Source organism: Vespula vulgaris, chromosome 8 (genome assembly GCF_905475345.1).
Source record: "Vespula vulgaris chromosome 8, iyVesVulg1.1, whole genome shotgun sequence".
NCBI classification, from domain to species: Eukaryota; Metazoa; Arthropoda; class Insecta; order Hymenoptera; family Vespidae; genus Vespula; species Vespula vulgaris.
Window position 1 is genome coordinate 7,119,642 of NC_066593.1, and position 17,870 is coordinate 7,137,511.

The window sequence follows — 17,870 nt, forward strand, 5'->3', positions numbered from 1 at the left end:
AGAAATTCAAAACACTTCAACTTCGAAGATTATGCTAACGAGAGGTCGTTTGGATGTCCAGAGCGTCTTAACGAGTTCTTTCATATTATAAGTTTTGCTAAAGTTGCTAACCATCCGTGCTTCTTTACCGGTCTTTTTGCATTCGATAAAGAGGAAAAAAAGAATCAGTGTAGTTTCAAATATCGCACTTACATCGACAGTTTATCGTCTTATCGTAGTATTAATAGATATACTACTTTTCATCTCGTTATTAAAAGAAAAAAGAAAAAGAAATCGATACGAAACATCGTTATATTCTGTCATGTCTGAATCTGCTCGTGTTGTTAAATGGGCCAGTTCAGTTCGCCGGGACTCCGAAGTTCCTTGTCAAAACTTGTTACAAGTTACGTCAGGATAGGAACAATGAATCTATGAAACAACGTATACGTAAATGGCAAATTGGACAAACTCCATTGAAAAAATAAACTTGCCAAAGGTGTCGACATTGAGAAGATCTCGTTTTACAGAAGGAAAGAAGAAAAGAAGAAAACAAATAAAAAAAAAAAGAAATATAAAGAAAAAAAGGAAGAGTGAGTGCAAGTAATGGGTGATGGTGTGGCAAAGAGGTGAATGTCGTGACGTGGGAGTAATGAATTTTGCGAAGACAGTCTGACCTCTTCGCTCTTAAAGCGAGTCGAGGAAACGACGATAAATCGTGGAGGATCGGCTCGGCATACATCCAACAAATCTCGGCGCCTAGTACTAGCATCCCCTAGCTTTTCCCTGCCGAGTAATTCGGAAAGAGGCGCCACGAAAAGGCTGCCAAGGTCCCTGAGGGCTACGCTCGATAAACCCGATTTGCACGGCGTCTCTACCGACCACACTGTTCACTTGCTTCCATTCCCCTTCTCTTTAGCCTTTTCTCCCAAAACGTATCTTTTTGCCCTCGTAATTCCTTTCGTTCTTTTCGCTACCACGTAAGGTAGATTGTGGTCAAACGAACATGCCAGGGAGTTTACATTGTAGTTTTATTCAAGGATATACTTAAAAATTAATATATCTAAACTTTGTTTGATTTACAGCCTTCTTTTTCAATTAATATAAAAATATTGTCACGAATAAAATAAAGAAAGAATACTTTCTTTAAGATAAAAGTTTTACTTTTATTATTTTAAAGAAATTAAAAAATATTTTACCTTTATATTAAACGAAATTTAATGTCATTATATAAAATAATTTCTCCATTTTTGCAATAAAATTGAATATCTTGGATCATTTCGTTCCTTTTCTTGACTACCAATCATAAAATCGTCGCTTCAGGATCGCTATAATTTCCAATGGAGAAATGGCGGAACGATTACTTTTTTTTGAGTCTAGTGGCAGCAGGTGTACAGCTCGTCCATTCTTTCGAATAGAAGATTTCGAAGGATTTCACGTAAGAACGTGCTAGGTACTATATTCGGGCTTTACGAGGAAGGAAAAGGGATCCATGATCTTGGTAGAGAACTTGCACGTGTCTACGAAGTGTAGAATGGTAGACACGTCGTCGTGGACGCAGTCAAAGTTTCAGTGGCGTTCACGAACTTGCACAGTTCGTTGCTATAGAAGGAAGTAACTAATCCGATACGAACGATATCGAGGAAGCTAAATTCGATCGCGAAAATTTACTCGTTCAGGTTGTTTGATGTTGACTTTAAACATGCAATTCTAAGGAATATGAATAAATTATGAAGTTGGAAGAATGAACAGATAAAAAAAATCCGAAAATAGAATGTAATCGCAATCCGAGGACAATATTCCAAGTTTTATCGAGAAAATCGTAATCCGTTAAGTCAGCATTTTCCATCCTTCTCTCTCTCTTTCTCATCTTTTCTATACTTGTGTATTTTCTTCGATTTTCTCTATCTGATCCTATCTTATATCTCTAATTAACACAAAATTATTCGCATTGCGGTCAATGCCGTTTCGTGCTCCACGCTAGGACATCGTCGTGTGCAGTTCCACCTTGTCAGTTAAGATCTTAATTGACGTGATTATTAATTGCGTCCTGATATTTAACCCAATCCTTGCTAACGTTTCTCTCTTTTTTTCTTTTTCTTTCTCTTTCTTTACCATAGGAACACGAACATGAATACGAACACGAACACGAACACGAACACGAACACGAACACGAACACAAACTTTGTCTTTATGTAAATGTTCATACGTCAACGATATGGACTGTGTATGATTGTGTATGTGAGTATGTGTGCGGGTACGTATAAGTCTAGACAGACTTGCTTCCGTCAGGATGGTACGTGACTTAACACGCATTTCCGAGCGACGTGCGAGGATCCCGTATTGTCTTATCCTACTGACAACGCCATTTTCCACTAAGGTTCCATGCCTAGGATCGTTTGTGACAATGAGGATGGCCGATAAGCTCGTTCGGGTGCCAAGGACATCCAGGATAAGATACGATGCATCAGATAGATGCCAAGACGAATGGACCGTTCTTGGCCTGCTCCTGATTTATTTCATCGATGCTCGAGATAGGAAAGCGTATCGTTCTTCTTATCGATTTTCTACTCGTTGAAAGAAACGTGATTCGGTCAAGACGAAGCTTGCTTTTTGGATCCACGATGAATTTTTACAGCAAGGATGTTAATATTTTAATATTGCATTAAATTCTTTTAATTGCTGATGAAAGTCGATTGTTTGTTGCTTTAATACAGTTAGAAAAATGCAGCGTTTTTTGAAAAAAAAAAAACAGGAATATCGCAGCTTTTTTTTGTTAGCGGACTTATAATAGTGGTCTTACAATGGTTTCGCCTATTTTTTTTCTTCCGATTCGATGATTATGAAAATTAGCCTTGTTTCCTGCATTCATTAACAGAAACAAGCATGATCGAGGCCACTGGTTTCTCTTTTTTGCGTTGGCGTGGTATGAGCTTGATTAAAGTCTCGCATGGAATACCTACTTCTCTCGGAATGTAGGAGAAACGCATTTGGACCGTTTATCTCGACGTGTCGTTTAAAGCGTAAAACCAGCTTAGGCATCGTGTCGCTTTACGATAGAAGATAAAGGGTGCACGTGCGTGTTTTGTGTTCTGCGCGGCGTCGAGTAATCATGTCGCGTTCCTACCCATCCTAAATCCCTTTCTCTATCGTCCTATTCCTCTTTATCCTCGTTTTTCTCATCCAATTTCTTTTTCTCTATTTCACTATTTTTCTTCGTCTATTTTATACGAAACGATTTCGAATAACCAACGAAATTAGAATATCATATTGGATTATTATTTAGTCATATTGTTGTTTTCATAAACGAATCGTTTAAATGTTTTCATGTTTTAAATTTTGTATGAGAAGATTATTCTTAATTGATTATGCTAATATGCAATTGGTTACGTAGATCTTAACGTGAATAAAAACCAACTTAATCAGTGAGTCGTAATCTCAGCAAAAGAGTTTTTCTTTTTTGAAATAATTATTACAAATCACAAGTCACAAATTACAAATTATAATAACAATACCATTAATAATAACTATAACAATCAAAATTACAATAACGATTACAAATAACACATTTCATGTCGTAATATAACTATTATTATCATAACTCGATGAAATAGTTATTAAAAAAGTAAACTGTAAGTACTTGTTAGATTCCTAGTAATATTCTTTACAACTTTAAGTAGACTTAAAATATTGATTTATATGAAAACAAAATTGTTATAACGTTTGCATTTTAAGAAGCTTCCTTCAGGAAATAACGGCAATAAATATTATATTTTCTCCTTAATATCTAATAATTTTTATTTGAAATATTTGCTTATAAAACCAATAGAATCGGTGATATTAGGACACATTTAAAATAAGACACCCGGTATATATATACACACATACACACATGTACGTAAATACAATGCGTTACGTACTTCTACTTAAAGCTCAATGAGCTTAGTAAAATATGCGAGCGAAATACTAGCAAGTTTTCCTCAATGTTAGTTCGTTGCATCCGCATCGTTACGCGGAAACGATTCCTGTTTCCGTGTATCAAGATTCTGCAATTTTAGTGCATTTTCTCTGGTTCCGTTGCAGAATCGGAGAAAATAAAAATGCTTAAATACGCATTTTATATGAAGGATTGTCTGTTGACGAGATTGCATTTGCAATTGAATACCCTATTTCGAATAATCATCCGACGAATTGTGTAGTGCATTAAGTATAATTTAATATTGATTTATTCCAAATTCTAAGAAAGAATTCGCCCCTTCAAAAATTTGAAATATTTATAAAATTTTTTTTAAACAGGAAAAGAACGAAAATGAAGGAATGTGTATATTAACATTATTTTCTTAATTTTATTTCATCATAACAGTCAGTCATTATGAAGACCGTCTAATTACGATAGATGAAATAAAATGGGACGAATAAAAACGTCATAGTCTACTATTTTAATGATTTCAAAATTGTTAAGGATACATTTAAATCCTTACCCTCGAATGGTTACGTATAACATGTCCTTTAATTATATTCACATGCATCGTTCATCCCCTATTTTTTTTAATGCCAAGTTCAACCCTTATATACATTAATACTGGTACGAAATAAGTAGGAGGGGTGCAGAAGCAGTCCGTTATTTGCAAAAAAATAAAAAAAAACCCTTGACATAGGGTCGTGCTCGTATCGTGAATAATTTCAAGCTCGTTTGTATGCAACGAGTGAGATTTCATAAATTACATCAGCGCATTTTTCTCTCTTTACGCGTCGCGATGGGGAAACGTGTTTGCGTTTATATGCATCATTCCGTGTGTTCCACGTGTCCTCGTGTCTACTACGTCGTGCAAATAAAACCTATGCCTATTAAAACGGACGTGGTAGTTAAAAGGGTTGTGCAGGAGGGCAAGAGTTCGCTCCTTTCTTTCTTTGCTTCCGTTCTCCGTTTTATTTCATACTTTGCTTTTCCCTTTCTTTTCTTATCTCTTTTTCGTTTTCATTTTCTCTCATTCTTTCTCTCTCATCCTTTCTCTCTCTCTCTCTCTCGCTCTCTTTCGCTCTCTTTCTAGTCAGGCCGAAGATAAAAGCAGAATGTGTTGTGTCTCCTCCTGAAATATGCAATTTCACTTATTGAGACACGTCCGACGATAGCAAATACGCACGTGTATTCGTAACTGTTCGTGAATACGCTTTCCCGTCAGATTCTATTGAATTTTTCCGTGAATACTCTCCGACATAAAAATTCCGAAAATCTTTCCTCACATTGGATATTTCTTACTTCTCCTTCTACCATCTCCGCTTTCACAAAAGATGTACGTGACAGTCTATAAAACATTGGGATTATGATCTTTTATTGCTTTTAGATTTTTTATCTTTTTCAATTTCTTTTATATTATCGTAATTTACAATTGAAAATTGTATAGGATTTTCTGTTCTATACACAAGGATGTAAAGACAAAAAATATATTCATTAACCCTTCTCATATACATACACTAATATCGTTACCATCATTACCACCATGATTGTCATCATAATAATTTCAATAATCAAATTTATTCGTTACTTTTAGAAATTCATTATTTGTCCGTTCGTAAATATCGCGTTTAATCATTTTTAATGCTTTATATATTCATATTATTTTAAACAATTATTTAAGTGTCTGATTTTTATATTTTCTATAATAATCATTATGATACTACAGAAAATGCGAAAATTACTTTTTCATATGTAAATATTAAATTATTCCTTTGAAGAATAAAGCTAATTTATTATATTTAAACTCAACGAGAAGTGAATACACTAAAATAATTAATTCTGTTATTTTCAACAATTCCTTTCAGTTTTTATTTCTATATTGAACGAAGTTGAACATTGATGGAAGAGAAAATTATTGCAGCTCGTTGCAAGCACACTGGTTAATTCGAATCCTTCATATCCAGGTGAGCGTGATGGTAACCGCGCTTGTTTATTATTTCATTAGAAAGCTAATGCGACGCAACCCGTTGAGATAGATTAATGGGTATTTTAATTATTAATCCATGGTAATGTAAGGCTGCTTTTGGAAGCTCTTTATTATTTATTAAATTGTTCATATATACATAAGTATTTCATCTTTCTTATTATCTGATGATAACGTATATAGGATCCTCGGAATTGTTATATGTCATAAATGATTTCTTGATGGATTCTTTTATCTATATTATCTATATGTAAAAAGTAAAGAAAAGATTTTCTGTATTTAATATCTATTTATAGAATAATTAGATTTATCTACTTACACAAATGAAGAATTTATCTGTCTCTTTCTAATGTTTTCTCGTTTCCTTTTTTTTTTATTTTTTATCCACCAATCTATATCTTTTTACATTTAAAACTCATCTTTTGTTTATATGATTTTGGGATTGAGAATGCTATATCACTCTAACCGGAATAAGAGATCGAATCGTTGGTAAAAATATTAGATTTCATCATTTCACGAGTTTCGTTCCGAACGAGAAATATGAAACTTCAGTTTGTTTCAAAGTACATACATAAATAACTTTTTGCTTTATGTATATTGTAGATCTGATAACAATCGATTCAATATAGTTTCATAGTTTTATTTTAGATTGAGAAATAGATAATTTCTGCAAAAAAAAAATCTCATCCTGCATTTGATATATTTAATTATAGGAATATTGAATCCAACATTAAATAGAAATTCCTTTCAAATTTATTATTTAAATAAATATTTACTATATTAATTAATAATAATATATATTATATATTGTGTCATGTAATGAAAATGCGCGACGGACTTATAAATTTAAAGATAATGTTTCTATGAAAACGACGTCACAGAGACGAAGAAGAAGCCTGGACGGAAATATAAAAACAGAAGAGTGAAAAATATTGCTTTTTAATCTCTAGTTTAAACACTGTCGGGACTGCAGTGTACGTTTACGTATTCACCAGACTGGATGGATGTTTGCCATAAGCATGATCCAAGTTATACCAGAGAGAATGGTGTATATCGTTGTGGTTGTTCCGTTTCTTCTTTCTCCTTTTTCTTTTCTAGAAGCGTTACGATATTATTAACCATATAAACTTCCAGCTTCATCTTTCGCAATTATCCGTAAGCGAGGATTCACATTTATTTTATCAGAGACATGTTTGAGAATATTTTTGAAGTTAATGAGTCTCCAGACGATGAGAATTTATCAACGAGAGTGGTCTATTTTGGTCTATGAAAATCATTTGAAAATATATGTTTCGTTAATTATCCCATGTATATGTACATATATAGACGAAAGCGGTATGCGTTTTTATATTATTAAGTTATTGAGTTATATATTTATCAATGTTATTACGTTATTAGATATATGACGCCTGAAAAATTATATAATGCTCACGTTGCAATGAACCAATTTCTTTCAAATATCACTAGAATATTGTTTGCTGAATGATTTATAAACATAAAACTTCTAACTTCAAGTATATAATTGAAATAGAAAAACTTAGCTAATCACTGGCAACGTTAGAAATCTTAAAAAAGATAGAAATCACAAAGATATTTATCTTTAATTATTATTAGATAGTATGGTCGCTAAAAACTATTGATGTTGAAATTAGCAGGAATAATTAAAAGGAAAAAGAGATAAAATGAATACCGTCACGTAACTATTCATCAAATAAGCGAGGAAAAACCATGTTCTCGGTGCAATAATAACATTGCAACAATGTACAATGTTCGAGGTTAGTATGAAACATGTTTTATTGCAATAAAAACGTAGATGAAATACGAATGTTCACGCTTCGTCAAAGAATGTTTGATTAGAGGATTATATCCGCTAACAAATTTTGCATTTCACTGGTCGAAAATTTTCGGTCATGCCTTTACGGTTTTCGCTGTGATCTTTCATTAAGCCGCACCCCGCTGAACGAAATTTACGAATATCAAACGAAAAGGGTTAAATCGTTCGAAAGAAATTATTTCTGCGCTTCGGAAAATCCTATTGAACGCACCGACGCGGTCCGTCACCATCACGTTTATTTCGAACGTCTCGATGCCTCGCGTTCGTAATAATCGCGGTCCTCTAATAACAATTATTTCGTCAACCGTAAAGAAACGTTTCAGCCGTTCACCAAATCTGCCGGCGATGTGTGCGTTCTCTCGTTATTTCGTTCATATGACATTTCGTTTCAATGCTTTCCTTTCTCTTCCATATTTTAGCTTCCAACTCAAATTATTCATGATGTGCATTTAATTGCAAAAATTACTAATGTAATTTCTCTCTCACGATTTTGTCTTTTTCTCACGATTTTGATTTTTTAATATCATTAGTATGTACATTTTATATAAGTAGATTCTCGAAATAAAATATATTTGCACCGTACCTTTTTTTAGAATCTGTATGATTATGATATTATGTATTATTGATTTACATGAAACGATGTTTTAAATGATTTGAAAAATTGATACTTTTATTAAACTTTCCCTTGCTGGTCTTATTTTTTTTTTTCATTTGTTCGTCAACTAAGGTCAATTTATAAGAAACGAATCGAAGCGTAAGAAGCGTTATGGAATGTCGACAATTCGTTCAGTCTGTGGATAACATAGCATAGTCTTCGTGGGCAACTAATAGAAAAGGAAAAAGGAGACTCCAAGTGAGGTAAGACGAGAATTGGTTTCCCGTCTCATTTTTCACGCGGACGTATTCCGTAAAATAAACTACCGTCGTGGTCGAATCCGCCTCGTCTGGGCTGACAATGCTTGCTACACGATTCACAATGCTCGCAATTTTGGCAAGTCACCCGTTTCAATCAAGCTTGAGCTGTAGAAGCCATGAAGGGAAGGAATACTCCTTTCTCTCTCTCTTTCACTATTTCTTTCTATCTTTTATATCCCTTTCTCATGGGAAGACAGGAAACAGTGCAATGAAAATCCTGTAGCTAGGACATACATATACCGGAAATCCTGCCGTTGCTTTTTCTCCGGACAAACGTCCGTATCAACGTGATCAATCTAAAAGAAAAAGAAAAAGGAAAAATATATAATTTCCTTCGTATAATGTTGTTCTAGATTTATTCGAAAATTAAATATACGTAAGTGAATAAACCAACTAAATTGATCTTGTAAATATACAAAATAGATTGATTCAGAGATATGTACTATTCTTTTCTGTTTAATAAGTATTAAGTCCACTTCGAACATTTTTATTTTGTTTTATTAACAAAATGCCAATTTGATTATTTTCATACGAGTTTTAGCAAAGAATTTTTCTAAAATAGTATAGAAGGAAAATAGAAAGAACGGAAAGAAAGAGAGAGAGAGAGAGAGAGAGAGAGAGAGAGAGAAATATAGCAAGAAATAGAGAAAGAAAGGAAAGAAAAGTAGCTTTTCGGTGGCTTCCAGCGTGAGGAATAATGCGACTCTCGTGGAATCGTATACCTAGACGGAATTGTTTCAGCGGCCGTTGGGGGCCTCGGCCCCACCCACCGTGATTCTTGGCAAGCATTGTTGATGAGGATGAACGATGAAATGGCTCGCCGCGGTCTGCTGGTCTGCTCAGTAGTATGGAGTCGTATGCTTGATGAATTGGCGCTGCGCAAATCGTTCTGCTCTCGCTTCTCTACCGGCACTACCTTCTTTCATCCTTATTCGACCCTTTTTCTCTGTTCCCTTCTCCCTTCTTCTTTTTCTCTTTCGTTTTCTCCTCCTTCGCATTCTCCTTCGACTACGCTTTCTTTCTCTCTTTCCTTCTCCACTTCTCTTTTTCCTTTTCAGAACGACGCTATTATATCTATTCTTTTCCTCCATTATAATTCTTCCGGGTATGTCTGCGGCTTCTACCGAACTCTTCTCTCTTTTTCTTCTCGCTTCTCTCTTATCCCAGCTGCTGCTGTTGTCGTTGCTGCCGCTGCTGCTGCCGCTGCTGCTGTCCCTGTTGCTGTTGTTCTTTTTCTCCCTTCCTTCGTCAGATATCTCCTTCTTATAATTGTTTCCTGCGCTATCATTCGATCCTTTTTACTGCACGTCACATTGTCCTTACGAGACTACCGTATCCCACCTGCTACTTCATCCTTCGCTCGTAAATTCTAGCCTGGACTTGAAGTAGTACGCAAATTATTCCTCCCTCTCTATTCAAAGCCCAGGATCGATCGTTAATTAATAAAAAAAAAAAAAAAAGGAGAGAACGAGAAAATTAGCTCTGCATGTCATTAAGCTTTCCATTGTAACTCGTTAAAGGATACAAAACAATGGATGGACGTTTCCTTCGATTAAAATATTTTTTATTAACTAAAATCGAGACTGGAAGGGCGATCTTTATTCAAAATTTCCAACGATATACATGACCAACATCCTCGATGTTTTACCTTCCAAGTTTTCTGTCGGATTAATAGGCGGAGGGAAGAAAAAGTTACTTCAATCTGCAGATACTTTAACATCCTCGCCGACCCTTCGTAACCCCAAGGGAATATGCCTTTTCAGTGGTCCACGTGAAGAAAAAAAAAAGAAAGAAAAAGAAACGAAGGAAACGGCAGAATCTCGTTAATATTAAATCCTTGATGGATAAGATGAAGACGCAGGAGAGGAAGGAGGAAAGAAAAGAAAAGAGAAAAGGGTGAACTAGAAACAGAAAAAAGAGAAAGAGAGAGAGAGAGAGAGAGAGAGAAAGAGAAATAGAGAGAAATAGCGAATGGCATAGCTTTTCAGCATCGTTCGATCTTCTTTTCTTTTTGATCCTACATGTTTTATATCGATAGAAATCTTTCGATAAAAGAACAAACTTTTCGAAGATCATATATGTTATTGTGGATGAATCTCGATGTTTTTATTTCGTAATTTTTATTACTTTCCTTTGTCAATATTGATTCTTAATATTATCAGAAAGAACGCTTGAAATATTCAATATTTTTAAATGTTAGATATATCAATTTTATTTCACAGATATTTTCGTTTATTAATATTTTTTTTTTAAATATTGTGATTTTGGCGAATAGCGTGCAGTGTTGTTGATCTTTTTCGATTCCATTTTATAGTCGGAATGTCTCATTTTAAATATATAATAAAAGAAGGGAAGATAGAGAGAGAGAAATAGAGAGATAGGCAGATAGAGAAAAATAAAAAGATAGAGAGATAGAGAGGGAACTTTCACGAGCATGAAATATAAGCGTGTATAGAAAGTTTTATTAATAATTTTGCAAAAGAAGCTTTCGTGTGGATTGTAATGATGCCATTGAAAGATAGAAACATCAGTATTAATGTGAATAAATATTCTTCCTTATTCGACTGTCACTTTGTGAAGGTATACGTATATATCTATCTAGTTCGTTATAAAGTTTAGGAGAATATCGAAATTAGACAGGTAGACTAATGAGAATTATATTCAGTTTTTTATTTTCACTAATGAAGTCGCGAACGAGCTTGATATTGTATTGTAGGAAACAGAATTACGAGGGTTAAGTGCTATAATTTTAGATATGAAAATCTCCGAAACTTTATTTATTCAACAGTAGCTCTTTCTTTTTTCTTTTAATTAAAATTGTTGCTTTTTCCGAATGAAGTATCAATTTTTTCAACAAATTCTCGTTAGTTTTTATAAGAGAGAAGCACTTTTATCCGTTCTTTTTTTCTTTCATTTCTTGGACATTTCGTTATAACATCAGAATATATTTGTGGATATCTTTTGATTATTTAAAAAAGAGTTCCATACATGAGCGTGTGCATCAAGTCGATTGTTGTTTCATGTTCATCTAGATGGTTCTTTTTAAAATTCTCTGAACGTTGTATTGGGCTTTTATAGAGAGATGACTCGGAGGAAAATCCGAGGCGAAAGCAGTAAACTCGTAATTCACGCTGGATAGATTTTCGTGAATCGGTCAGAGAATTTGGTTTACCATGACTTCGGCATAGCATGGCAGTAGTTCGACATATGTTTCGCGTTTGATATATACGTGAGTATGTACGTGTGTGTGTATGTGTATGTGTGCAACCTTCATTACAAGCTACCTTCTCTTTTCCATCCCTTTCTAGCGGCCATCAGTGGCATCGACAAAACCAACTGGTAGTCAGAGTTGGTGCGATGACACGTTGTGATAACTTCTGACAAATATTCACGCGTTCTACCACCATCACCTACCTCCATCGTCGGCATATGCATAAACGAGGCTACGTTCGAAATATCCACCGAACGTACGGCAAAGTTGTCGAGCGTTCATTAACGTTCCGGCTGTCGTGTTGGTGATTAAAACGTTCTCTCCTTCTGTCTCTCTCTCTCGCTCTCTCTCCCTCTTTTTTCTCTTTTATTTATATTCCTATTCGCTCTTTTTTATAAAGTATATAATACATACAATATTTTCGGTAAAGTGGTTTGTGGTAATCTCCACTGTCTGAATGTAAACAAATTGTCCTTTGGATATTAACAATGAATCAGAGAATGACACTCGTGTGTTTTTATAGTTAATTTTATTTGAAAGCTATTTTCGGTGTAATTTGTTTAAGCTTTCGATCGATCTTTTCGTTTTATTTATAGAATACCCGTTGACTGTGTTGACTTTAATTCCGCATATAACAGACAGGTAAAAGAGAATGTTAGAGTTTGATGAATCCTGCCAATCATGTTTTGACGGGGAAACTCTATTATAAATATAGAATAGTTTGTTTTATTCGAATTTTTTTTTATATTTATTTGGTCTTACTACTACTTTCGATGTCCGTCAAGATAGATAAATGCAAAATATGTCATACGATTTTTTATATATATTTAACAAATAAAAAGCATCGATTTTTTGAATTTCATGTTTTTGTCTATGAAAGCGATTTAATGACATTTGGAGCTTTTCAGTCTCGAATGAAACATTATTAACTATCATCGTTAACTAAATATTCATTCAGCTGCGATATATCGAATTATTTACAGCTATTGGAAAGCGTGGAAAAAAATTGAAATTTTTTTCGCATCAATGAAGTGAAAGAAGAGAAGACGAGCCTTTGATTTTTACGTTGATCAACGCATATACATAGACTTGTTCGTTCTTGTCGGCTATGGCTTTCTCTTTTCTTCTTCTTCTTTAACATTTTCTCTCTTTCTCTCTCTCTCTCTCTTTTTCTCTCTCGCTCTCTCTCTCTCTCTCTCTCTTTCCCTACGTTTTTCTCACCGTAATACTCTTTTCTTGTTTTTATTCTCATGAATTAACCAGCATGCACACTTACATTATCGTATCGAATTTTGCCATAGGTAGTTCCAACCCAATAGCTTATACAACATTCAGATTTTTACCTCGTCTTGGAACACCTGCGTAACACATTGTTGTCTCTTTTGTCTCGTAGCAAATAGATCGATAATACTTTATGATTGAATAGCTTCGATAACAATGTGACTAAGAGGCTTATCGATAATAAGAGTTTTAGAAACGTATTCGCATGCGTTTATATTTCTTTGTCTCTTTCGAAATTTTCGTTTTTATATATTTTAAAGTATATTTTATAGTGGAATAATTGATAAAGGTTCGTGATTGGGAAGTAGCATCTGTTGGAAAAATAAAAAAATTGTTTCTCCTACAAAGCTGTTTTTATTTACAATAGAAAGTTCTCTACTAACAACTACAATTATCCAATACTCTATTGTCTGGCGTTTCGTTCGTGTTTTTTCTAAAATTTATACGCTTGTATTTTCTGTCTTTCTCTTTCACTGTCAAAATGATGGAAGAGACACGCCATGCTTGGTCCAGCTTTCTCCTTCATTCCCTTTCCTCGACATAGAAGCAAAAAGTACAAGCAATTCGGTTAATTGAAAACTCCGTCTTTCATAATGAAGATTAATGATCGTTCGTGGGTACATCACGGTCGATTGATTGACGAGCTAAGAAAGCAATCGTATTCTTTAATAGTATTTTATCTCGTTTTAATGATTACGACGTGCTCCCTCTCCGATCATCCCTCTTTCTTTTTCACCTGTTCACATATTCAGTTCTTACAAATATTCATCCTGATTTTTTAATGTCTTGAAATTTTTATTCATTTTATTTCTATATACGATCGACGAATATTAACGTGTTTGTTAAAAATTAACTAGAGAAACTTCTTTTTTTATTTCGATTATAAACGTTCTGAGTTCTTTTTATCCTAGAAAAAAAAATGAAGAAAACGACAGAACGTATGAATTTCGATTTCATTCTCAAATATTTGTGAGCCGAATAAGATAGGTTCTTCCACGAAGACCTCGCCTATCTCATTCTCGAAGAAGAGCGTTTAGTAGGAGCCGACGTAAAGTCATCGTCTTCAATTAAGGGTAATCGGTAAATTGCTCCGTAGTATTCACAGAGTTTGCTTCTGCCTTCCATCGAGTGGAGCTTGGATTTTAGTGAAAGCGAGCTTCTCATACGAGTCGCGGACCAAGTTAGATAGATAGATAGAGAGAGAGAGAGAGAAAGAGAGTTAGGGGTGGAGTTGAGGGTGGCGGAAGGGGTGAGTGGGACGACGAAGCGACGAAAGGAGGAGATACGGCACGAATTCAGCTTCTGCTTTCCGCCGACATTTGCATGCATTAAGCCTATCTCCGCATCTGTCGGGCAGCCGCTTTCGTTGAGCGTGAATGAATTAGGAGGGATGATACTCCCGAAGAGGGACAATTCCGAGAATTCGTTGGTAATTTTCTTAAAGGAGACCTTTTTCTTTGCCTGTTCACGTTTACGTGAATAGGCGAAAATTTAATAAAAAATAGAGTCCTATGTTCTTTTATGGATCATAGTTGTATTACATATTGTATATTTGTTCGTTGCTTTTCTAATCATCGTAATATTGCACGTCAGTTTACTTAGCATGATCATATTTCGTACTAATTGCACTGGAAAGTTCGGTCTGGCTGTCAGTTGAACGAGATTACGAAATGAGCATTGGAAAAGTAATCGGCTCGTCGGTATTTCTCATTTTCGTTGCTATTAAATTCAACGATAATTTGTGGTAAGAGATGCACAGGTAAAGGAGATAGATAGATAGATAGATAGATAACTAGCTAGAGAGATAGATAGATAGATAGATAGATACATGGAGAGAGAGAGAGAGAGAGAGAAAGTAGCGCAATCGCTTTCTATTCCACTTGGAAAATTCGAAGGAATATTTCTCGAAGCACTTTGGAAAATCTATGCCGAGTTTCACGCATATTTACAAATGCATACGTCTTATGGAGAACTTTTTGCTTTTTTACGATTCGTGAAATTCGACTATGTATTTCATCTTTTGATATTCGAAGGAATCGATCGAGAAAATATTCGTGTCTTCGTATTTTATGCTATAAATAAGTTTGAAAGAGAGATACCTCAAGGATTTCTTTTGATAAGTTCATTATTCGTTCTTGCTTTTCTCGTTTCTTTATTGTACATTCTGTCCGCTATTTTTAATACTTTCGGAGTTTTCTATATAATAAAAAATTGTTAATGAAAGAAAGATGGTATAACAAAAAAAGAAAAATAAATTCGAGAAATAAATTATCCATTATAATTATAATAGGTACGTTATAACGTTTTAAATTGTTCTCTTTCATAAAATGAAATATAATTTATAACTATACGTAGCAGAAAGATTAACAGAGAGAGAGAGAGAGAGAGAGAGAGATAGAGAGAGAGAGAGAGAGAGAGAGAGAGCGAAAGAGAGAGTTCTCGGTGACGTTAACTTCTTTTGGACGACTACTTTTAACTAGGTTATACTTACTTATATAGATACTACATAATATATGTAAGTAACATCTAGGACGACAACTAGTGCAAGGTTTGATCTCGTTTCCCTCGAAGAGGGAGAATTTGGTTTATTAATATGATGAATGGTAACGAGAAGACGAAGTTTCTGAGAACAAGACTCTCGGGACGGTAATATAAGAGAGAAAGAGAAAGGAGATAGAGAGATGGAAAGGAGAGCCTTTCGTATTCCTCTGACGAATACAAATCGTTACTCGTCCGCTTCTCTACCCCTTCCATCTACATTCAGCTCCCCCGCAAAGCTGGCTCTCGTGTTCCTTCTACGTATAACGGAAGATGAAACCAGATCCGTATACCTCCTACCCTGTCGTACGGAACCTACAAGATTTATCGAAAGTTCCTCCTTCCCTTTCGGAGGTAGGACCGAGCGAATACTCGTCTTTCCGCTTTGAAACGCTGCACCTTTTCCAGAATGATATTGCTTCTAGAACGTGATTTCCGAAATTCGTTAAGTACGACCCTTCTTTTATCTTCTTCTTTCGTATTAAGAACGGAAATTTATCTTCTTTTATCGGAATATACAGTAATTCCTCTCGAATAACAGCTATATCCTCTTACAGCTTTTTAAAAAGCTCGTTCGATTATTTACCTTTTTGTAATGTTTAGTCTTTATTTGATAATTTTTCTTTTTTCATTATTTTATTTTAACTTTGAATTATCACTTTTTTCTATGAAGAAAAATAATAAAAATTTTTTCTCCTGCAAAAGATTAAATGCATTGTACAATATGCTGTTCGTATAATCGAATGCAAACATGAAAAATGGAAAGGTATGGAAACATCCAATCGTTTTATTTGTTATTGATATTTGCTCTGAGCGATCCTACGTGCGATCGTAGGATTTATTCGATACAGATAGAACGAAATAATTAGAAATACAAAATGTCATATGACGTTTTAGTAAAGTTTGAACAGGAATGTGTAAACATTGATACGCGTTCAAATGTCAAGATGGGAATATCAAAGATATGAAAGAAAAGAAATGGAAATACGTAAAAGAAGTTTAAATCACATTTCGTCGCAAAATGTCAACTCGTTCGAAAAGAATAAACGAGAACTTGCAATCTTCTTTTGAAATTTTCTTTTTACGAGTATTCGTGTTAAAAGAGAAAAAAAGAAAAGCAAAAAAGGGCATCGTGATTTTAGGAGAGGCAGGTTCATCGATACTCGAATAGTAAAGTTGGTAGCGTCGAAGCGAGATTCGGATTATAACGAACAACACGAGCCCTCGAAAGATTGATATTTATTCTCGAAAAATAGCGTTACACAGTGGTAGCCAGCAATGTCGACGGACAATAAAAGTGGTTTTGCCGTTGACTCGTTGTGACGAACGAGCTTTCGTTTTAGTAGCCGACATCTGCAACTAACATTTTGGGTAACCCTTTCTGCGTTCCCATACACAACCGATTCATAATCTCTCTCTCTTTCTCTCTCTCTCTTTCTTTTTCTTTCTTTCGAATAGTATTGACCAATTATTAAAAATCGTTAGATCGATCGATCTTAAATCAATTATTCGAAAGTTTTGCTCACGTATCGTTTGTAGATAACATCTTTTTCGACAAATGAAAACATTTGATCAACGAATATTTTAAAAACGATATTTATAAATTCAAAAAATGCTGCAAATTTTTCAAATTGCTCTCCTACGTATGTATACATAGCGTATTTGCATCTCTAATCTCAAGAGGAAAAAAGAAATAAAGATAAAGAAAAGGCATAAAATCGAAGACATTTCGTAGAATTCATCAATGAAAAGGCAAGAAAGGAAACTGATAAAATGGAAAAGTTTTTCGAAATGTGTGGCTATATTTTTAGAATAGCACTTACTTCCTTTTTTTACGGAACTTATGTACTTACTTTACTTGTACTTACTTTTTTTCGAAGATGGGGATTTCAATGAAATGATTTAGCTGCGAAATTGAATATAGTATATTCAGATATTTCACTGCTGTAGCTTGTTATATGGTCGAACGATCACGAATAAAAAATTTAATGGCAAATGAATCTCGAGAAATGTTCAACAGAAATTTTTTTTGACGAGAATTTTTGTGATAAAGAAATCGAAAGAAAATTAACGAAGAGATACGAGGATTATATACAGAATGGGCCAAAAAATCCTAAGTGACTGTAAAAATTAATTACTCTTTTTCAAAACTTTTCTGGCTAGTAGTGAGGCT

At 34.3% G+C, this 17,870-nt stretch overlaps 1 protein-coding gene across 2 annotated transcripts in view; it reads left to right on the forward strand.

Moving 5' to 3' along the window:
- LOC127065688 (protein O-mannosyl-transferase TMTC1-like) overlaps positions 1 to 17,870 on the forward strand; it is a 151,592-nt gene that overhangs the window by 19,864 nt on the left and 113,858 nt on the right. The window contains exon 1 of one of the 2 annotated variants that reach the window (XM_050998419.1): positions 14,280 to 14,408. The exons of the other annotated variant lie outside the window; for it this stretch is intronic. The gene's annotated coding sequence lies outside the window, so the exon portion shown is untranslated. Of the gene's footprint in view, positions 1 to 14,279; positions 14,409 to 17,870 lie in introns of those variants that run through there. 2 annotated transcript variants of the gene reach the window in all.